The sequence below is a fragment of the Panthera pardus genome, unplaced genomic scaffold, assembly GCF_024362965.1.
Source record: "Panthera pardus isolate Hobbes unplaced genomic scaffold, ASM2436296v1 HiC_scaffold_16, whole genome shotgun sequence".
Classification (NCBI taxonomy): Eukaryota; Metazoa; Chordata; class Mammalia; order Carnivora; family Felidae; genus Panthera; species Panthera pardus.
Genome location: NW_026526721.1, coordinates 128,982,563 through 129,002,433, shown reverse-complemented (window position 1 = coordinate 129,002,433; position 19,871 = coordinate 128,982,563). Strand labels below are relative to the sequence as shown.

General features: G+C 36.8%; 1 long non-coding RNA gene across 1 annotated transcript in view; it reads right to left on the bottom strand.

Annotated features, from left to right (window-relative positions):
- Nucleotides 1-615: 615 nt before the first annotated feature.
- LOC109259203 (uncharacterized) overlaps nt 616-19,871 on the bottom strand; it is a 40,811-nt gene continuing 21,555 nt past the window's right edge. Inside the window, exons 2-3 of the long non-coding RNA XR_002076599.2 lie at nt 1,995-2,119; nt 616-789 (exon numbers count right to left, since the gene is read on the bottom strand). This is a non-coding gene — a long non-coding RNA (uncharacterized LOC109259203). The remainder of the gene's footprint in view (nt 790-1,994; nt 2,120-19,871) is intronic.

The following is a 19,871-nucleotide window of genomic DNA, read 5'->3' as shown; positions in this document are numbered from 1 at the left end:
CTTGAAATTTTCTAAGAGAATAGATCTTAAATGTTCTTACCACACACACAGAAATGGTAACTATATGAGGTGATGGGTGTGTATATACTAACCTTCTTGTGGTAGTCGTTTCACAATATATACATATATCATATCATCACATTGTACACCTTAAACTTACACAATGTTATTTGTCAGTTATATCTCAATAAATCTGGAAAAAAAGATTCCTCTATATACTCATCCACATAACTAGAGGAAAAAGAAAAAAAAAGATGATTTCTAAGTGTCAGAAGAATAAAAATTTGGAGAAACTGCAACTCTGTGCACTGAGAATATAAATTAACATAAACACTTTGGAAAATTGCTCATAGTATCTCTTAAAGCTGCATATCCTACCTATCCTAGTCCTAGGCATAATCCTTACACAAATGCACCAAAGCCACATACGAGAATGTGAAGAGTACTATTACTCATGACTACCCAAGTTCCCATCAACAGTAAAATGGACAAATATATGGTGGTATATGGTCACAGACAAATACTACACAATAATGAAATGAATAAATTATGTCAACAGGTAGTAACATGGTTACATTTCCCAAATATTGGAAAAAGAAGCAGACACAAAGGAGATAATGTTTCATGATGCCATTTATAGTATGTTCCAAAGCAGGCAAAAGTAACTGATGATGGGAGGGTACAGTAGCTTCCTTTGGCATGAGAGAGAGAGAGAGAGAGAGAGAGAGAGAGAGAGACTGGGGGCTTCTTGGGTACTGGTTGTGTTCTATCTTTGATCTCTTCTTTGATCTGGAAGGCAATAACATGAGTTATTCACTTTATAAAAATTAGCCAAGATTTACACTTAAGATTGGTGTACTTTTCTGTATGTCTTATTTATTTTAATAAAGAAAATTCACTCTTAAAAAGAAAAAAGAGGACACCTATAGCCACAGGTCAAAGTGGGCACATCCCACTGGTCTGAAACATGCTCCAGCAGGGAGGGGACCTGGAAGAGGGGAAAGGGAACAAGTTGTTATATAGTTTCCATTGTTTAGATTCTAGCAAGATCTTGTGCAAATTATTTGACTTCTCGCACTTCTGTTTCCTCATTTGAAAATGAAGATGATATGGGGTGCCTGGGTGGTCAGTCGGTTAAGCATCCGACTTAGGCTCTGGTCATGATCTCGTGGTCTGTGGGTTTGAGCACCGTGTCAGGCTCTGTGCTGACAGCGCAGAACCCGGAGCCTGCTTTGAATTCTGTGTCTCCCTCTCTCTCTGCCCCTCCCCTGCTTGTGCTGTGTCTTCCTTGCTCTCAAAAGTAAATAAACATAATTTTTTTTTTTTGAAAATGAAGATGATAGAAATTCACTTCATAGCAGCTGTGGACAGCCAAATGAGTAGTCTAGAAGTGTTGGAATTCATTATATTTTGTTCCTCAGGGAATCCAGAAACACACTACCTAATTTATCTTAATTCTCTTCTTTAAGTAACTTAGTAGGGTTGCGCAAAGGAAGTTTGACAAGCCTGACAGATATATTCATTCTCTGAAGGCTGCTTGGATTGACAGACCAAGACTCGGCCTCTCTGTGACAGAGAAAGCACTGGCGTATCTGCATCCTTATGCACACATCACCACTGTCCTAAAAACAGTATCTCTCGACTGTTTTTGTGGCTGTTCCATTTTGAGCCAATCAAATCATTCCAAGAAGATCGTCTGTTAGATTCTGAGGTCAAGAAGCAGGAAATGTCAGACTTCTTTTTAGCAGCATCTGAGATGTCTTCCATATATCAGTTTTTAAGATGGCAACAGATTCACAAATCAAATTGAACCAAATCAAACCCAAATCCACAAAACACACTCCCCTGAGGATGGCAGAAAGCATTGTTTTTCATGGAGGAAGAAACATAACCAGAAGAGAATACAATTTTTGTCTTGACACATCATTATTTGGTAGCACAAAATTACAGACTATAGCAAATAGGGAATAGCTTGCCTAATCACTTTTTATTACCTGTAATTAATGTTTTCTGCACTCCTATTGGACTCACGGAGTCTCCACAAAACTGTCTTTGGCTTTTCTTCCAGTGTATTTAGGTTTTGAGTGGCCCCATCCTCAGCTACAAGGTCAGCTGCATTCTGTGTACAAATGACATTTAAATCCACCCTTTCACTCTTGAACTCCTCTCTGTCCATTTTTGTATTATCTTTTGTCAAGTGTACTTCCGCTGGATGCTTATTTGCAATTCAAATGTACCTGGGGAAAGCCCATCTTCTAATCTTTTCCAGCAAAGGGTAGCAGCCACAGTCTTTTTTCTTACACCATTTAATCTTCAAATCAGGCAATTAAGTAACATTTGTGACCTACCAATAAGGTCTCACCACTTTCACAAAGCCAGTCATGCAAATTTACATGATTCTCAGTCACTAGGAAGTTTCCAGAGATTCAGGTTCACTGCCCTTGCCTTATCCTACGCGTTCTACGGGTTAATTTTTATCCTTGGTGGTTATCCATAATTTCCCTTTATTTTTTTTATACCTTTTTTTAAATAACTTAACTTTATTTTTTATTTTTTAAAATTTACGTCCAAATTAGTTAGCATATAGTGCAGCAATGATTTCAGGAGTAGATTCCTTAATGCCCCTTACCCATTTAGCCCATCCCCCCTCCCACAACCCCTCCAGGAACCCTCAGTTTGTTCTCTATATTTATGAGTCTCTTTTATTTTGTCCCCTCCCTGTTTTTATATTATTTTTATTTCCCTTCCCTTATGTTCATCTGTTTTGTCTCTTAAAGTCCTCATATGAGAGAAGTCATATGATTTTTGTCTTTCTCTGACGAATTTTACTTAGCATCATACCCTCCAGTTCCATCCATGTAGTTGCAAATGGCAAGATTTCATTCTTTTTGATTGCCGAGTAATATTCCATTATATATATACATATATATATATGTATATATATATATATATTTTCTTTATCCAGTCATCCATTGATGGACATTTGGGCTCTTTCCATACTTTGGCTATTGTTGATAGTGTTACTATAAACATGGGGGTGCATGTGTCCCTTCAAAACAGCACACCTGTATCTCATGGATAAATGCCTAGTAGTGCAATTGCTGGGTCATAATTTCCCTTTAGAGTAGTTTAAAAATACCACATAAGAAGAAACTTCAGATTCACTTAAAATCCATTCTTGTCTTTCTCCATTATATACTCTTCATTACTTAGGATTATTCACTTTTTCATTAGAGGATTTTAGATTTTTATGCTATCTTTTTCATCTTTGTGGTTTTCGAGCCACAATAATATTGCCCAGAATAATGTAGCTATGTTTTCACCATAGTACACGCTCCAGCATTAGGTCTTTTCCAGTTAATCCCTGAGACTTTCCAAAGCTTTGGCTTAGTGGAAGGAATAATAGGAGGTAATGAACCATGCCAGGGTTTGAATCCCAGCTCTGCCATTTTCTAGCAGTGTGACTTTTGACAAGTTACTTTACCTCTCTGAACCTTTTTTCTGTTAGTCTTTTTTTTTTTCCTTAATAATAAAATGAAATTGCTTCATAGACTGGCTATAAGAATTAAATTTGGTTTCACAGTGGTGACCAAGCTTTATCTAGCACGTTCCCTTTCTCAGTCAGTGGTAGCTCCTTTCTCCTTCACCTCTGTACCCCCTTGCATCTGGGAACTAAATGAACCAATTTCCTAAAAGAATTAAAGGGCTGAAGTTCAGACAGAAGTAGGTTCTGACATTATATGCATTGTTAATAAAAAAAACCAAACATGTAATTGTCACTTCCGAAAAATTCATTTATAGAGAAACCTCAGCTATGGGGAATACCACCCAAACAACATAAATGCAAAAGGAGGAAAGTGGTGTCTGCAGAGTCCTTAAGCTTTGCATGGACAACATTCACTTGACTCACAGGAAAGCATCTAAGGTCTCTATGAAGATCCTATGTATTATTATGTTGGATATTGATTTCCAATTTTATTTTATTTTACATTTATTTATTTATTTATTTATTTATTTATTTATTTATTATTTTTTTATTACATCCAAGTTAGTTAGCATATAGTGCAACGATGATTTCAGGAGTAGATTCTAGTGATTTATCCCCTATGTATAACTCCCAGTATTCATCCCAACAAGTGTCTTCCTTAATGCCCCTTACCCATTTAGCCCATCCCCCCTCCCAGAACCCCTCCAGTAACACTCTGTTTGTTTTCTAGATTTAAAGAGTCTCTTATGTTTTGTCCCCATCCCTGTTTTTATATTATTTTTGCTTCCCTTCCCTTATGTTCATCTGTTTTTATCTTAAATTCTACATATGATGCAGTCATATGATATTTGTCTTTCTCTGACTAATTTCACTTAACATGATATCCTCTAGTTCCATCCACGTTGTTGCAAATGGCAAAAGATTTCATTCTTTTTGATTGCCAATTAATACTCCACGGTATATATATATATACCGCATCTTCTTTAGCCATTCATCTGTCAATGGACATCTGGGCTCTTTACATACTTTGGCTATTATCGATAGCACTGCTATAAATATTGGGGTGCATGTGCCCCTTCGAAACACCACATCTGTATTCCTTGGATAAATACCTAGTAGTGCAATTGCTGGGTCATAGGGTAGTTCTATTTTTACCTTTTTGAGGAACCTCCATACTGTTTTCCAAAGTGGCTTCACCAGTTTGCATTCCCATCAGCAGTGCAAAAGAGATCCTCTTTCTCTGCATCTTCACACACATCTGTTGTTGCCCGAGTTGTCAATTTTAGCCATTCTGACAGGGGTGAGGTGGTATCTCATTGTGGTTTTGATTTGTATTTCCCTGATGATGAATGATGTTGAGCATTTTTTCCAGTGTCTGTTAGCCATTTGGATGTCTTCTTTGGAAAAGTGTCTATTCATGTCTTCTTCCCATTTCTTCACTGGATTCTTTGTTTTTTTATCTTGATGAGGTCCCAATACTTTGCTTTTGCTATTGTTTCCCTTGCCTCTGGAGATGTGTTGAGTAAGTTGCTGCAGCCAAGGTCAAAGAGGTTTTTGCCTGCTTTCTCCTCGAGGATTTTGATGGTTACCTGTCCTACATTTAGGCCTTTCATCCATTTTGAGTTTATTTTTGTGTATGGTGTAAGAAAGTGGTCCAGGTTCATTCTTCTGCATGTCGCTGGCCAGTTTTCCCAACACCACTTGCTGAAGAGACTATCTTTATTCCACTGGATATTCTTTCCTGCTTTGCCAAAGACTAGTTGGCCATATGTTTGTGGGTTCATTCCTGGGTTCTGTATTCTGTTCCATTGATCTATGTGTCTGTTTTTGTGCCAGTCCCATAATGTCTTGATGATTACAGCTTTGTAATACAGCTTGAAGTCTGGAATTGTGATGCCTCCTGCTTTGGTTTTCTTTTTCAGGATTGCTTTGGCTATTTGGATCTTTTCTGGTTCCATACATGTTTTAGAATTTTATGTTATAGCTCTGTGAAGAACACTGGTGTTTGTTGGTATGAGCACTGGGTGTTGTATGGAAACCAATTTGACAAAAATTTCATATTAAAAAAAAAGAACACTGGTGTCATTTTGATAGGAATTGCATTGAATATGTAGATTGCTTTGGGTAGTATTGACATTTTAACAATATTTGTTCTTCCAATCCATGAGCATGGGATGTTTTTCCATTTTTTTGGTGTGTCTCCTTCAATTTCTTTCATAAGTTTTCTATAGTATTCAGTGTATAGGTTTTTCACCTCTTTGGTTAGGTTTATTCCTAGGTACTTTATGGTTTGGTGCAATTGTAAATGGGATTGATTCCTTGATTTCTCTTTCTGCTGCTTCATTATTGGTGTATAGAAATGCAACTGATTTCTGTACATTGGTTTTATCTCTGAGACTTTGCTGAATTCGTGGATCAGTTCTAGCAGGTTTTTGGTGGAGTCTTTGGGTTTTCCACATAGAATATCATGTCATCTGCGAAGAGTGAAAGTTTGACTTCCTCCTTACTGATTTGGATGCCTTTTATTTCTTTGTGTTGTCTGGATGCTGAGGTTAGAACTTCCCACACTATGTCGAATGACAGTGGTGAGAGTGGACATCCCTGTCATGTTCCTGACCTTAAGGGGAAAGCTCAGTTTTCCCCAAATGAGGATGATATTAGCGCTGGGTCGTTCATATATGGCTTTTATGATCTTGAGGTATGATCTTATATCCCTACTTTCTTAGGTTTTTTATCAAGAAAGAATGCTGTATTTTGTCAAATGCTCTCTCTGCATTTATTGAGAAGATCATGTGATTCTTGTCCTTTCTTTTATTGATGTGATGTGTCACATTGATTGTTTAGCAGATATTGAACCAGCCCTGCATCTCAGGTATAAATCCCACTTGGTTGTGGTGAATAGTTCTTTTAATGTATTATTGGATCCAGTTTGCTAGTATCTTGTTGAGAATTTTTGCATCCTTGTTAATCAGGAAAATTGGTCTGTCGTTCTTTTTAGTGGGGTCTTTGTCTGGTTTTAGAATCAAGGTAATGCTGGCCTTGTAGAATGAGTTTGGAAGTTTTCCTTCCATTTCTATTTTTTGGAACAGCTTCAAAAGAATAGGTGTTAACTCTTCCTTAAATGTTTGGTAGAATTCCCCTGGAAAGCCATCCAGACCTGGACTCTTGTTTGTTGGGAGATTTTTGATTAGTGATTCAATTTCTTTACTGGTTATGGGTCTGTTCAAATTTTCTATTTCTTCCTGTTTCAGTTTTGGTAGTTTATGTTTCTATGAATTTGTCCATTTCTTCCAGATTGCCCAATTTATTGGCATATAATTGCTTGTAATATTCTCTTACTATTGTTTGTATTTCTGCAGTGTTGTTTGCGATCTCTCCTCGTTCATTCTTGATGTTATTTATTGGGTCCTTTCCTTTTTCTTTTTGATAAATCTGGCTAGAGGTTTATCAGTTTTGTTAATTCTTTCAAGAAACATCTGGTTTCATTGGTCTGTTCTACTGTTTTTTTTTTTTTAATTTATTTATTTCAATAGCATTGATTTCTGCTCTAATCTTTATTATTTCCCATCTTCTGCTGGTTTGGGTTTTATTTGCTGTTCTTTTTCCAGATCTTTAAGGTGTAAGGTTAGGTTGTATATTTGAGACTTTCCTTACTTCTTTAAGAAGTCCTGGATTGCTATATACTTCCCTTTTATGACTCCCTTTGCTGCATCCCAGGAGTTTTGGGCTGTCGTGTTTTCATTTTCATTGGCTTCCATGTGCTTTCTAGTTTCCTCTTGAATTTCTTGGTTAACCCATTCATTCTTTAGTAGGATGTTCTTTAGACTCCAATTATTCATGGTCTTTCTCAAATTTTTCTTGTGGTTGATTTTAAGTTTCATAGTGTTGTTGTCTGAAAATATGCAAGGTATGATCTCATTCTTTTTGTACTTGTTGAGGGCTACTTTGTGTCCCAATATGTGATCTATTCTGGAGAACATTCCATGTGCGCTCAGGAAGAATGTGTATTCTGCTGCTTTCGGATGGAATGTTCTGAATATATCTGCTAAGTCCATTTGGTCCAGTGTGTCACTCAAAGCCATTGTTTCCTTGTCTATTTTATACTTAGATTATCTGTCTATTGCTGTGAGTAGAGTATTGAAGTCCCCTACTATTATGGTATTATTATCAATGAGTTTCTTTATGTCTGTGATTAATTGATGCTTCCACATTGAGGGTATAAATATTTATAATTGTTAGCTCTTTTGATGGATAGACCCCATGATTATGATATAATACCCTTCTTCATTTCTTATTACAGTCTTTATTTTAAAATGTAGTTATCTGATAGAAGTATGGCTACATCAGCTTTCTTTGGTGACCATTAGCATGATAGATGGTTCTCCATCCCCTTACTTTTAATCTGTAGGTGTAATTAGATAAAAAAAATGGGTGTCTTGTAAGCAGCATAGAGATGGGTCTTGTTTTCTTATCCATTCTGATACACTACGTCTTTTGATTGGAGTGTTTAGTCCATTGACATTTAGAGTGAGTACTGAATGATACGAAGTTCGTGCCATTGTGTTACCTGTGGAGTTGCAGTTTCTGGTGATGTTCTCTGGTCCTTTCTAGTCTTTGTTGCTTTTGGTCTTTTTGTTTTGTTTTGTTTCATCTTTTCTCCACTCAAAGAGCCCCCCTTAAAATTTCTTGGAGGGCTGCTTTAGTGGTCACAAACTCCTTTAATTTTTTTTGTCTGGGAAACTCTTTATATCTCCTTCTATTTTGAATGACAGCCTTGCTGGATAAAGAATTCTTGGCTGCATATTTTTCCAATTCAGCACATTGAATATATCCTGCCACTCTTTTCTGGCCTGCCATGTTTCTGTGGATATGTCTGTTGTGAACCTGATATGTCTTCCCTTGTAGGTTAAGGACTTTTTTTTTCCCTTGCTGCTTTCATAATTCTTGCCTTGTCTATGTATTTGGTGAATTTGCCTATGATAGGCCTTGTTGATGGTCAGTTTTTGTTGAATCTAATGGAAGTTCTCTGTGATTGGATTTTGATGTCTGTGGCCTTCCCCAGATTACAAAAGTTTTCTGCTATAATTTGTTCATATAAACCTTCTTCTCCTTTTTCTTCCTTTTCATCTTCTGGGACTTCTATGATATGGATATTATTACTTTTTAATAAGTCACTGAATTCTCTAAGTCTTGTATCATGCTCTTTTGCCTTTGTTTCCCTCTTTTTTTCTGATTCATTCAAAAGGTAGTAAAAATTTAAAAATTAGAAAAAAATGTATATAATAAAATAGAATAAAATGAAATAAAGAAAGTGAAATAGAATAAAAAATTTACAAAACCACTAGTAAAAAATTTTTAAAAATTAAAAACAGGGGCGCCTGGGTGGCTCAGTCGGTTAAGCGGCCGACTTCAGCTCAGGTCACGATCTCGCGGTCCGTGAGTTCGAGCCCCGCGTCGGGCTCTGGGCTGATGGCTCAGAGCCTGGAGCCTGCTTCCGAGTCTGTGTCTCCCTCTCTCTCTGCCCCTCCCCCGTTCATGCTCTGTCTCTCTCTGTCTCAAAAATAAATAAAACGTTAAAAAAAATAAAAAAAAAATAAAAAATAATTAAAAACAAAATAAAAATTGAAAGTAAAAGTTTTTCTTTCTGTATCTAAGAAAAAGAAAAGAAAGGATGAAAAAAAAAGAAAAAACAATTTAAAGACTGAAGAAAAAAAACCCGAATATAGGAACCAGCAAACAGAATGAAACCTGAATGAAGTTACATCCAGTTTCCCTTAGAACTCAAACTATGAAGCACTCTATAGCCTGTACACTGAGCAGGCAGAGAGACTTGTGCTGGTCTAGCGGATGTGCTTGGAGGGCACAGTTGGGTGGGGCTTGGTATAATGGCTCAGTTCTCCACTAGGTGGCGCTGCTTGGCTTACTGAGGTGGATCAGTGTGACAATAATGCATGTGTGTGTGTATGTATGTGCATGTGCAGGAGAGGTGGAAATGGCTTTACCCAGCTTCCTGGTCTCTGGCACTGGAACTTTGCACTCTCACTGACCCACAATCAAGCACCCCTCCTTTGTCTCAGGCTTCTGTCTACTCCCTGCCTCTACCCTGTCTGTGTCCATGCCATCAGCCTGCCAGGCGACACCTTGCTCCAGAGTTTTTTCTCAGATGGGTCTGCATTACAAAACTCCTCACTTCAGAGAACCCTGTGGCTTGGACCCACACCAACCCTCTAGTATAGGGTCTCACTGAGCAGTGGCCGGGTACCAGCTTGCCCCAGAAAATGTTCTTGCGATTGCACAGTGGCAGAGGTTCAGAGATTATGGCAAATCACAACACACAGATGGTGCCACGTTTCACGGCAATCTGGAGTCTTTGTCCCAATACCAGCAAATATGGCTCCTCTCTGGGGTCTGCTGGGACCTTTGCCTGTGGGGAGGCTGTATGGCCTCTACCAAATACTCTCCAAGCAGGGGAACCACTTCTTCCCTTGTGGCACATGGATACCACAGACCCCGCTGCCTGCCTCTGGTGGTTCACCCTACTTCCTCACCAGAGCACTGCCAGGCACTGAGCTCCAGAACTTCCAACTCTGTGCTCCACTGTTTATAGAATCCTAATGGTATTGAAACCCTCTCTTTTCTCCCTGTCAGTGGTTTTGGGGAACAGATTTCTTGTTTAGTCCCTTGTGAGTGTTTTCACTCCTTCTCTTTCTCTCCAGCTATTTTCGAGGGAGTGCTTTTCCTTTTATTCTCCCAGTGTGCCACACTGTGCCCCCACTTTCTCTGTCCTCTCTCTGCAAAAACAGCTCCCTACCCTCCACCTCCCAGTTCACCTCTCTGCACTGCATACCTGCCGAGTTCTGTGGCTCAAATTATGCAGATTGTTGTGTTAATCCTCTGATCAGTTTCTCAGGTGTGCAAAATGGTGCTGATCTAGCTGCATTTCAGGGATAAGACAAACTGAGAACTTCTATGCTTCTCTGCCAACTTGTGTAACCACCACCCCCCCTCCAACAACTGTCAAGTTTTTTTTTAAAGCGTTTATTTTAGCACTCCTGTAGTCCCTGAGAGCATTGCAGGATAGTATAATAGTCAATGTCCGTAATGGTTCCTTAATTGTCATTAAAAGCATATATTATGTTGTTTTTTGTTAGTTTAAATATATTGGTAAATGTGTAATAAATTTTTTAAAATTTCGATGCTAAGTAGTTAATGTTTTCTTGAAAAAGATGTTGGTGGCCCTTCATCAAGAAATTTCAATTATCTTGAAATTTTTTTTCATGTTATAATAATACCAACATTTTAGGGGCACCTGGGTGGCTCAGCTGGTTAAGACTCTGACTTCAGCTCAGGTCATGATCTCATGGTCCATGGGTTCGAGCCCTGCATCAGGCTCTGTGCTGACAGCTCAGAGCCTGGAACCTGCTTCAGATTCTGTGTCTCCCTCTCTCTCTGCCCCTCCCCTGATCACACTCTGTATTTCTCTCTCTCAAAAATAAATAAAACATTAAAAAAATATGAGCCAAAGCATAAGAGACTCTTAAAAACTGAGAACAAAATGAGGGTTGATGGGGGGTGGGAGGGAGGGGAGGGTGGGTGATGGATATTGAAAAGGACATCTTTTGGGATGAGCACTGGATGTTGTATGGAAACCAATTTGACAATAAATTTTATATATTAAAAAAACATTAAAAATAATATCAACATTTAATCTTATTGTTTTTTCTTCTTTTTAACTAACATTTTAAAATTTATTTTTAAAAATGTTTTTATGTATTTTTTTATAAATTCACTATTTAAAAAAAAATGTTTATTTATTTTGAGAGAGAGTGTGTGAGAGAAGGGGAGGGACAGAGAGAGAGGAAGAAAGACAATCCCAAGAGAGAGAATCCCAAGACAGAATCCTGATGTGGGCAGGATCTCCGAACCATGAGATCATGACCTGAGATGAGACCAAGAGCTGGATACTCAACTGACTGAGCCATCCAGGTGCCCCTTTTGTTTATTTATTTTGAGAGAGAGAGCAGGAGAAAGAGAATGAATGGGGGAGGAGCAGAGAGAAAGGGAGAGAGAGAATTCCAAGCAGGCTCTGCACTGTCAGAGCAGATCCCCATGTGGGGCTCGAACCTGTGAACCGTGAGATCATGACCTGAGTCCAAATCAAGAGTCAAATGCTTAAATGACTTAACTGTTCACTCAGCCTCCCCATTAACCAACATTTTATTTTAAATAACTGTATTCATGTAGTACAAGGAATACACAATCTGAGAGTTCTACTGAATCTGTTTCCTGCTCCAATCTCTCTGAAACTATTTTTTGATAAGATTTTCATTCTTTGGTCAGTGGAAAGATTTGAACATTATTTGTTTACGTAGGCGAAGATCATAGACCCTCATTTTATGATTTTTGGGGGTGTTTGTGAGGAATTTCTTAAGATGCCTCCCTATTTAGATTGGACTAGTGTCTGGGTAGCATGGAGAAATATTCAGGAGATAAGCCTCTTACAAAAATGACAAATTTTCTGAGATTTTTTTTTCCCATCTCAAAGTATTCTCTTTGTGATTCTAGATCAGTGGTTTATTATAAAAGTATATAACTCAGGAATAGCCAGGTGATAGAGATGCAAAAGGCAAGGTATGTGGGAAACAATGCAGTTTCCATGCCTTTGCTAGGCACACCACTCTCCCGAAATCTCCATGCGTTCACCAACTCCGAAGCTCCCGATTATCTTGAAATTTTATACGTGGAATGTCTGTGATGTCAGTTACTTCTATTCGTGTGTGTGTGCGCATGCGCGCATACAAACATATAATTCTCTGTGTAATATTTTGTTATAAGATAATATATTCATGTAAAGTCATCTCCTCTGAACTCTAGTTTAGGAGATGTGATTTCTAAGAGTTTAAAAATTTTTAATTCTGTTATGGTTTCACAGAACATTGCTGCAGTAAGGTCTCAAGGGACAAAACCACATCTATCAAATACTATTTCCTTAGATTATGAACAAACATCCTTTGAGTAAATTAGATTCTTCTTCAATAAAATTTCAGGGTCCCATCATCTCCTAAAAAGTGATTTTTGTCACTCTTCCCTCTACATTAAATTATACTGAATATTTCAGCTTCTTAGAGTAAATTGGCTTCCCCAGAACTACCTGTGTTTTTGAAATTTCTTTTCGTAGAAGTAATTTCTATACATTATTGAACTCTATCACAAAGTTTCTAACCTGGGTAATTTTTCTTTAGCAACTTCATAGACTTAAACATAATAGATTCAATGCCACGTATAAATTGCCAATATTTTTTGTCAATACTCATGACTTAATTAAAAAATTTTTCCTCTTAGTTTTCTTTTTTCATCAAAATAAACCAAAGACCTATATCCAGCAGATGCTGGAGTTCTACTTCTATTTAAAAGGGGAAATATATACCTATCTTACCTTTATTTACATTAATCAGGTACTGTATTTTAAACTCATTCCATCTCTCCATATGAGCTTGTTAGATGTACATTTATGTATTAATCTTTTAGTGGTTGCTCTAAACATTTCAACATGTATTGTTGGTTTGTTAAAGTTTATCATGAATTAGAACTTTGAGCACTTCTCAGATAATGCAAGTATTTGAAAACATAAACTTCATTTACTCTCCTTCAACTTTTGTGTTTTTGATATGCGTTTTATTTATATATATATTTAAAATCCCCTGAATTATTTTTATATAGTGGATATTTATTCGTATATTTTTTTAATGTTTATTTATTTTTTGAGAGAGAGAGAGAGAGACAGAGTACAAGTGGGGAGGGGCAGAGATAGAGGGAGACACAGAATCTGAAGCACGCTCCAGGCTCTGAGCTGTCAACACAGAGCCTGACGCAGGGCTCAAACTTACATACAGTGAGGTCATGACCTGAGCTGAAGTCCAACTTTTAACCCACTGAGCCACCCAGGCGCCCTGATATTTATTCATATTTATGCCACATTTACCCTTTCTGTTGCTCTTCATCCCTTGCTACATTCTCTGCTTCCATCTGGGGTCATTTTTATTCTCTTGAAAAACTCCCTTTAGTGTTTTCTTTTAGGGAAGGTCTGCTGGTGACAGATTTCTCCATTTTTGTTTGTCTTAAGACATCTTTATTTCATTCTCTTTTTTGAAGGATATTTTTATTGCATTATATTTTTATATAGTTTATTGAGTATACTGTATTTATTGGATGATAGGCTGGAAGCTTTTTCTTTCAGCATCTTAAATTTTGTTTCTTTCCATTGATTTCTACTTTCATTGCATATGTTTGGTAGTCAAATATAAGACTCATTACTGAGCCTTTGAAGATAATGCCTACCCTGTGTCTGCCCCACATGGCTGATTTTTTATTTTCTCTTTATTTTTCACTTTCAGAAGTTTGGCTGTGGTTTTTTTTTTTGCACACTGCTTGGGATTTTAGAGTTTCTTGAGCCTAAATCTTGATGGTGATCAGTTTTATAAATTCCCAGCCAGTCATTCTTTGATTCAAATATTGTTTTAAACAAATCAAATGTTGTTTCTTTGTTTGTTTGTTTCCAAATCTCTCTCTCTCTCGTTATTCTGGTTCTTTGATTAAATATATATTTGACCTTTTGACCTTATCTTATATGTCTTTTATCTGTTTTCTGCATTTTCCATTAAATTTTTTTTTTTAACATTTATTTATTGTTGAGAGACAGAGAGAGACAGAGTGTGAGCAGGGAAGGGGCAGAGAGAGAGGGAGACACAGAATCTGAAGCAAGTTCCAGGCTCTGGGCTGTCAACACAGAGCCTGATGTGGGGCTCAAACTCATGAACTGTGAGATCATGACCTGAGCTGAAGTCAGACACTTAACCGACTGAGCTACCCAGGCACCCCATTTTTAAAAAAATTTTTTAATGTTTATTTATTTTTGAGAGACAGAGAGCACGAGCGGGGAAGGGGCAGAGGGAGAGGGAGACACAGAATCCGAAGCAGGCTCCAGGCTCTGAGCTGTCAGTACAGAGCCCGATGTGGGGCTTGAACCCACAAGAACTGTGGGATCATGACCTGAGCCGAAGTCAGATGCTTAACCGACTGAGCCACCCAGGCACCCCTGCATTTTCCATTTTTTTAAATGTTCCCTGTTCTTCATTCTGGATATTTTATACTGAACACTTTTACTGATCTTCACAAATACTGAATTTAATCTGCCTTTAGAATCATCTATTGGCATATTTATTCATTTAGTTGTTTTTGCTTATTTCTACTAGAATCTTAACTCCTTCAGGTAGAGTCCAGTCCTTTTATAAAAGTCTCCATATTGTCATCTATTTTCTTGAACCTATTAGTCTCCTAGAAAACCCACTAGACCAAAAGAGTTTGGTAGGAAATAAATCTGCTGAAGGATGACTGCTATCCTGGCCTATTAAATCTCATTTCTACAAGAGGGAACACTAAACACAAGATAGAAAGGTTAAAAAGCAATGAGAATTATATATAACAAAAGAGAGGATGAGCTGCATTTATGACACAAAATGGTTAAGAATTTAAATGCTGAATAAAACTTTAGTGATAATGTCAGCAAAACCCACCATAGTGTCTAATGTCGCACACCTAATGAACACTCAGTAAGTCTATCTAATGAATGTATTCTCTGGATGAGTAAATCAAGCCCAGATGACCTGCCCAGGAACCATTATGCAAGCATGGCTAAAATGGAGCTCAGTTCAGCAGAATGTCACAGAATCATCATCTCTATAAAGTATCTTCCATTGACACATATTCCTTTGTTTACTAGACTTTTTATTATAAAAATTTAAAACATATGTACAGTAAATGGAATATTTATATATGCAAAGTAATGAATCCCATGAAAATATCATCAAAGTTCAAAATTCTTCAACATTCTAATTATTATTTTGTGTAATTATTATTTCATTGGATTACCTACTCACCAACCCTCAATTTACAATTTTTTTCACAAAATTTTTGAGGTAGAACTTACAAACATTGAAAAGAAAAATCTAACTGTACAATGTTGGCAAGTAGATCCACTCATGTAACTGTACTGTTATGGACTGAATTGTGTTTCCTTAAGATTCAGTTTGAAGCCCTAACCCCCAATGTAACTGTATTTGGAGACAGGGCCCATGAGGAAATAGTAAAGGTAAAGTGAGAGCATCAGGCTGGGGCCTTAATCTGACAGGGTGTCCTTATACAGTAAGAGGAAGAGACACAGAGATGTCTCTTTGCACACAAAAAGGAAGGGCCATATGAGCACACAGCCAGATGGTAGCCACCTATAAGCCAAGAGAAGAGGCTTCAGAATGAGACCTAACTGGCAAGCACCTTGATCTTGGACTTCAGCTCCCAGAACTGTGAGAAATACATTTTTGTTGTTTAAGCCTCCCAATGTATGGTATTTTCTCATGACAGCCCTAGCAGACGAACACATACCCTAGAATGACAGAGAACATTCTTATCTACCCAGAAAATTTCCTCATCTTTCTTTCCAGACTATCCCTGATGCTCTTCTTCCTACTGTTGAGACAACCACTATTTTGATTTTTTTTAATTTTAATTTAATTTAATTTTTTTTTATTTTAGAGAGAGAAAATGCAAGCAGGGGAGAGCAGCAGAGGGACAGATAATCTTAAGCAGGCTCCTTGGTATGGAGCCCGATGTAGGGCTCATTCCCATGACCCCAGGATCATGACTTGAGCCGAAATCAAGAGTTGGACACTCAACTGACTGAGCCAGCCAGGCGCCCCAGCGGTTTTATTTTTATTTTTTAAACTTATTTATTTTTGAGAGAGACAGAGACAGTGTGAGTGGGAGAGGGGCAGAGAGAAGTGACAAAGGATCCCAAGAGAATCCCATGAGATTATCACCTGAGCTGAAACCAAGAATTGGATGCTTAACCAAGTGAACCACCAAGTGCCCTTGATTTTTTTAACCTTATATTTATTTTGTCTGCTTAAGAAATTCATATAAATGAAATAATTCAGAATGTTGTCTTTTGGTGTTTTTTTGCTCAATATTATGTCTGTGAGACTCATCGGTGTTGTGTGAATATGTAGTTCATTCCTTCTCATTGTTCAGTAGGATTTGATTGCATGAATATATCACAGTTTATCTGTTCTCATGATGATGGACATTTGAGTTGATTCCCATTTTTGGCTATTGTGAATAGAGCTGCTATGTGCATTCTTATACAAGCCTTTTTATGGCATAAGTTTTGATTTCTCAGATAATGCTTAGGCATGGAATCGCTGAGTTAAAGAGTAAGTGTGTGTTTAACTTCATAAGAAACTGCCAAACCTTTTCCCAAAGTGGTTGTTACCATTTTATGTTCCTACTAGGGATGCTTAAGAGTCTGGTTGCCCTCCATCTTTGTCAGCATTTGGTGTTTTCAGTCTTTTTAATTTTAGCCATTCTCGTGTGTATGTAGTGGTATCTCATTGGGATTTTGGTTTACACATCCCTAATGATTAATAATGTGGAACACTTGTCTTATGTACTCATTGGCCATTTGTAATTTTCCTTTGTGAAGTATCTTCTGTAGATTTACCTTTTTTAATCATTTACTATTATTATTTTGTTGTTGTCATAATTCATTATATGTTCTAGATATAAGTTCTTTGTCAATCATAGGATTTATAGTTATTTGCCTATTTGTTTTCTTAATATTGTCTTTTGATGAGCACAAGTTTTAAATTTTGATGAAGTCTAATTCATCGACATTTTCTTCAGTAGTTATCACTTTTTGCATTCTGCCTAAGAAATCTTTGTCCACTCTCAGGTTGTGAAAATATTCTCCTATGTTTCTTGGAAAGGTTTATGGTTTTATTTTTATGTTGTGGTGTATGATCTGTCTTTTTTTAGGTCTTATTTATTTATTTATTTATTTATTTATTTATATTTTAGTTAATATACAGTGCAATATTGGTTTCAGGAGTAGAATTCAGTGACTCATCACTTACAAACAGCACCCATGTCACAACAAGTGCCCTCCTTACTACCCATCACCCATCTAGCCCCTCTGCCATTCACCTCCCTCCATCAACTCTCAGTTTGTTCTCTATTGTTAAGAGTCTCTTGTGGTTTGTTTCCCTTTATTAACACACTTGAGGTCACACTGTATATTGACATTTTAACTTGTCCCCCTCCTTGTATTTCATCAGCTTTTCATAGACCATTCAAAATACTTTATGAATAATGTTAGGGGCTATATAATTTTCTGTATTGTGGGTGTTCCATAATTTATTTAAGTACTTATGTTTGAACATTTACGTTGTTCTCTCTTTTTTTCTGTTATAAATAATATTTGTAATGGAAAAGGTAGGCTTTTTGCATATCTATGTGCATTTTGGATAATCTTTCTTTGCATGCATTCCTAGAAGGGGAATTACTGGGCCCAGCAGTACAGAATATCTTTAAGACTCTTAATGCATATTATATTCCCAAAATGCTTTCTGGGAAAGAATGTGACAACTTAAATCCCCTCCGACAGCATATGAGGATAGCTATCTCACCATAGCCTCTCATAGAGTACTGTAAATCTTTTCCTTTGACATGTTAAGGAAGATAGTGTTAATTTGTATTTTTTATTAATGAGTTTGAATTTTTTTTTTAATTTTAAGTTTCCTTATTTTAATTCCAGTATAGGTAACGTGCAGTGTTATGTTAGTTTCAGGTGTACAATATAGTGATTTGTCAATTCTATACATTACTCAGTGCTCATCGTGGTAAGTTTACTCTTAAAATGAGTGAACATTGAGTAGGGGGATGGGTTAAATGGGTGATGGGCATTAAGGAGGGCACTTGTTGGGATGAGCACTGGGTGTTACAAGTAAGTGATGAATCACTAAATTCTACTCCTGAAACCATTATTACACTACATGTTAACTAACTTGGATTTAAATTTTAAAAAACCCAGTAAAAAATAGATTTATTAAACTTGTTTTCCTTAATTTTGAATAGTCAATTCATATTCTATGCTCACTTATTTATGGTTTATCTATACGGCCTCTACCTTTATTTTCTATCAGTTTGTAACAGAAATGTATGTATTAAACCTGTTAATCTTTTGTTTTATTTTACTGTATGCTCATATTATTGTCAGTTTTTACTTGAGAATTTTGCTTATGATTTTTGATATTGTTAGTGATTCTAGCCAAAATTATTGCCAGTACTATAAAGATATTTAGGAATATACCAATTAAAAAATTTCAGGGGCACCTGGGTGGCTCAGTTGGTTGGGTGTCCAACTTAGTCTCAGGTCATGGTCTTGTGGTTCATTAGTTCAAGCCCCACGTCAGGCTCTGTGCTGACAGCTCCTGCTTCAGATTCTGTGTGTGTGTGTGTGTGTGTGTGTGTGTGTGTGTCTCTCTGCCCCACCCCTGCATGTAATTTGTGTCTCTCTCTCTCCTTCTCTAAAATAAATAAACATTAAAAAAATTTTTTTTTAAATTTCAGAGGCAGGGGGAAGGTAGTAGGAGTGAGCTAAGCATAGTGGCTTTCACTGGGATGGCAGAGTAAGGACTTTCATATTTGACACACTCAGAGATTACTAGGTATTCATGAATAGGTCCCATGTTTTATCTTCTGCTTGTTTCCCCATGTATAAAATACAGCTAACACTACATACCTTATGAATTAATACTAAAAATTTATGTGAGTTCTGGATGATTGCACAGGATAATTAAATGCAAAGTATTACACCTATAAGCTATTTTAGCTTGCACATTGTGTGCTAAGTAGAGACCCATTTTCTTTTTTTCATATATTTGTAGGAGATAAAAATGTCATAAAAATGCATGTATCATTTCACTTTTATGACAAAAGTAAATTTATTATATTTAAGATAAACAGCTCCCTAAAAGGAAAGATGTGTCGTTGGTAGAAGATTCAATTACCATTATATGTAATACCCTAGGAAAATTGAGGAAGAAAGAAAAGTCTTAATGAATAGAATGCATTCTAAAGACATGGTTTGTATCAGGCACAGCTCTGCTTTCTGACGTCTTACCATGTGCAGCTACTCCCCTTGGTAGGTAATACCAGAATTCACTGATATTCATTATGGATTCAAACCATCTTATTTATATCCAATTGCCTCCTTTATATTATGTAATTATAGTCTCATGGAGTTACAGACCTGGAAGATTGGAAGACTATCTTGTCTAGTTTTGTTGTTGTAAGAACTGAGGACTAAGGAGTTTTAGTATTTTCTCAAGAACTAGTATTTCCTAAAAACTAAATCTAGAGCCTAGATGAGACCTAAAATCTTTTGCTTCTACTCTGGAGTTTTCCATAACTCTATATTGAGTAAAGGAAGTTAGTAAGTAAATTTTTAAGTTTTTTAAAAAATGTGTTTATTTTGAGAGACACAGAGACAGTG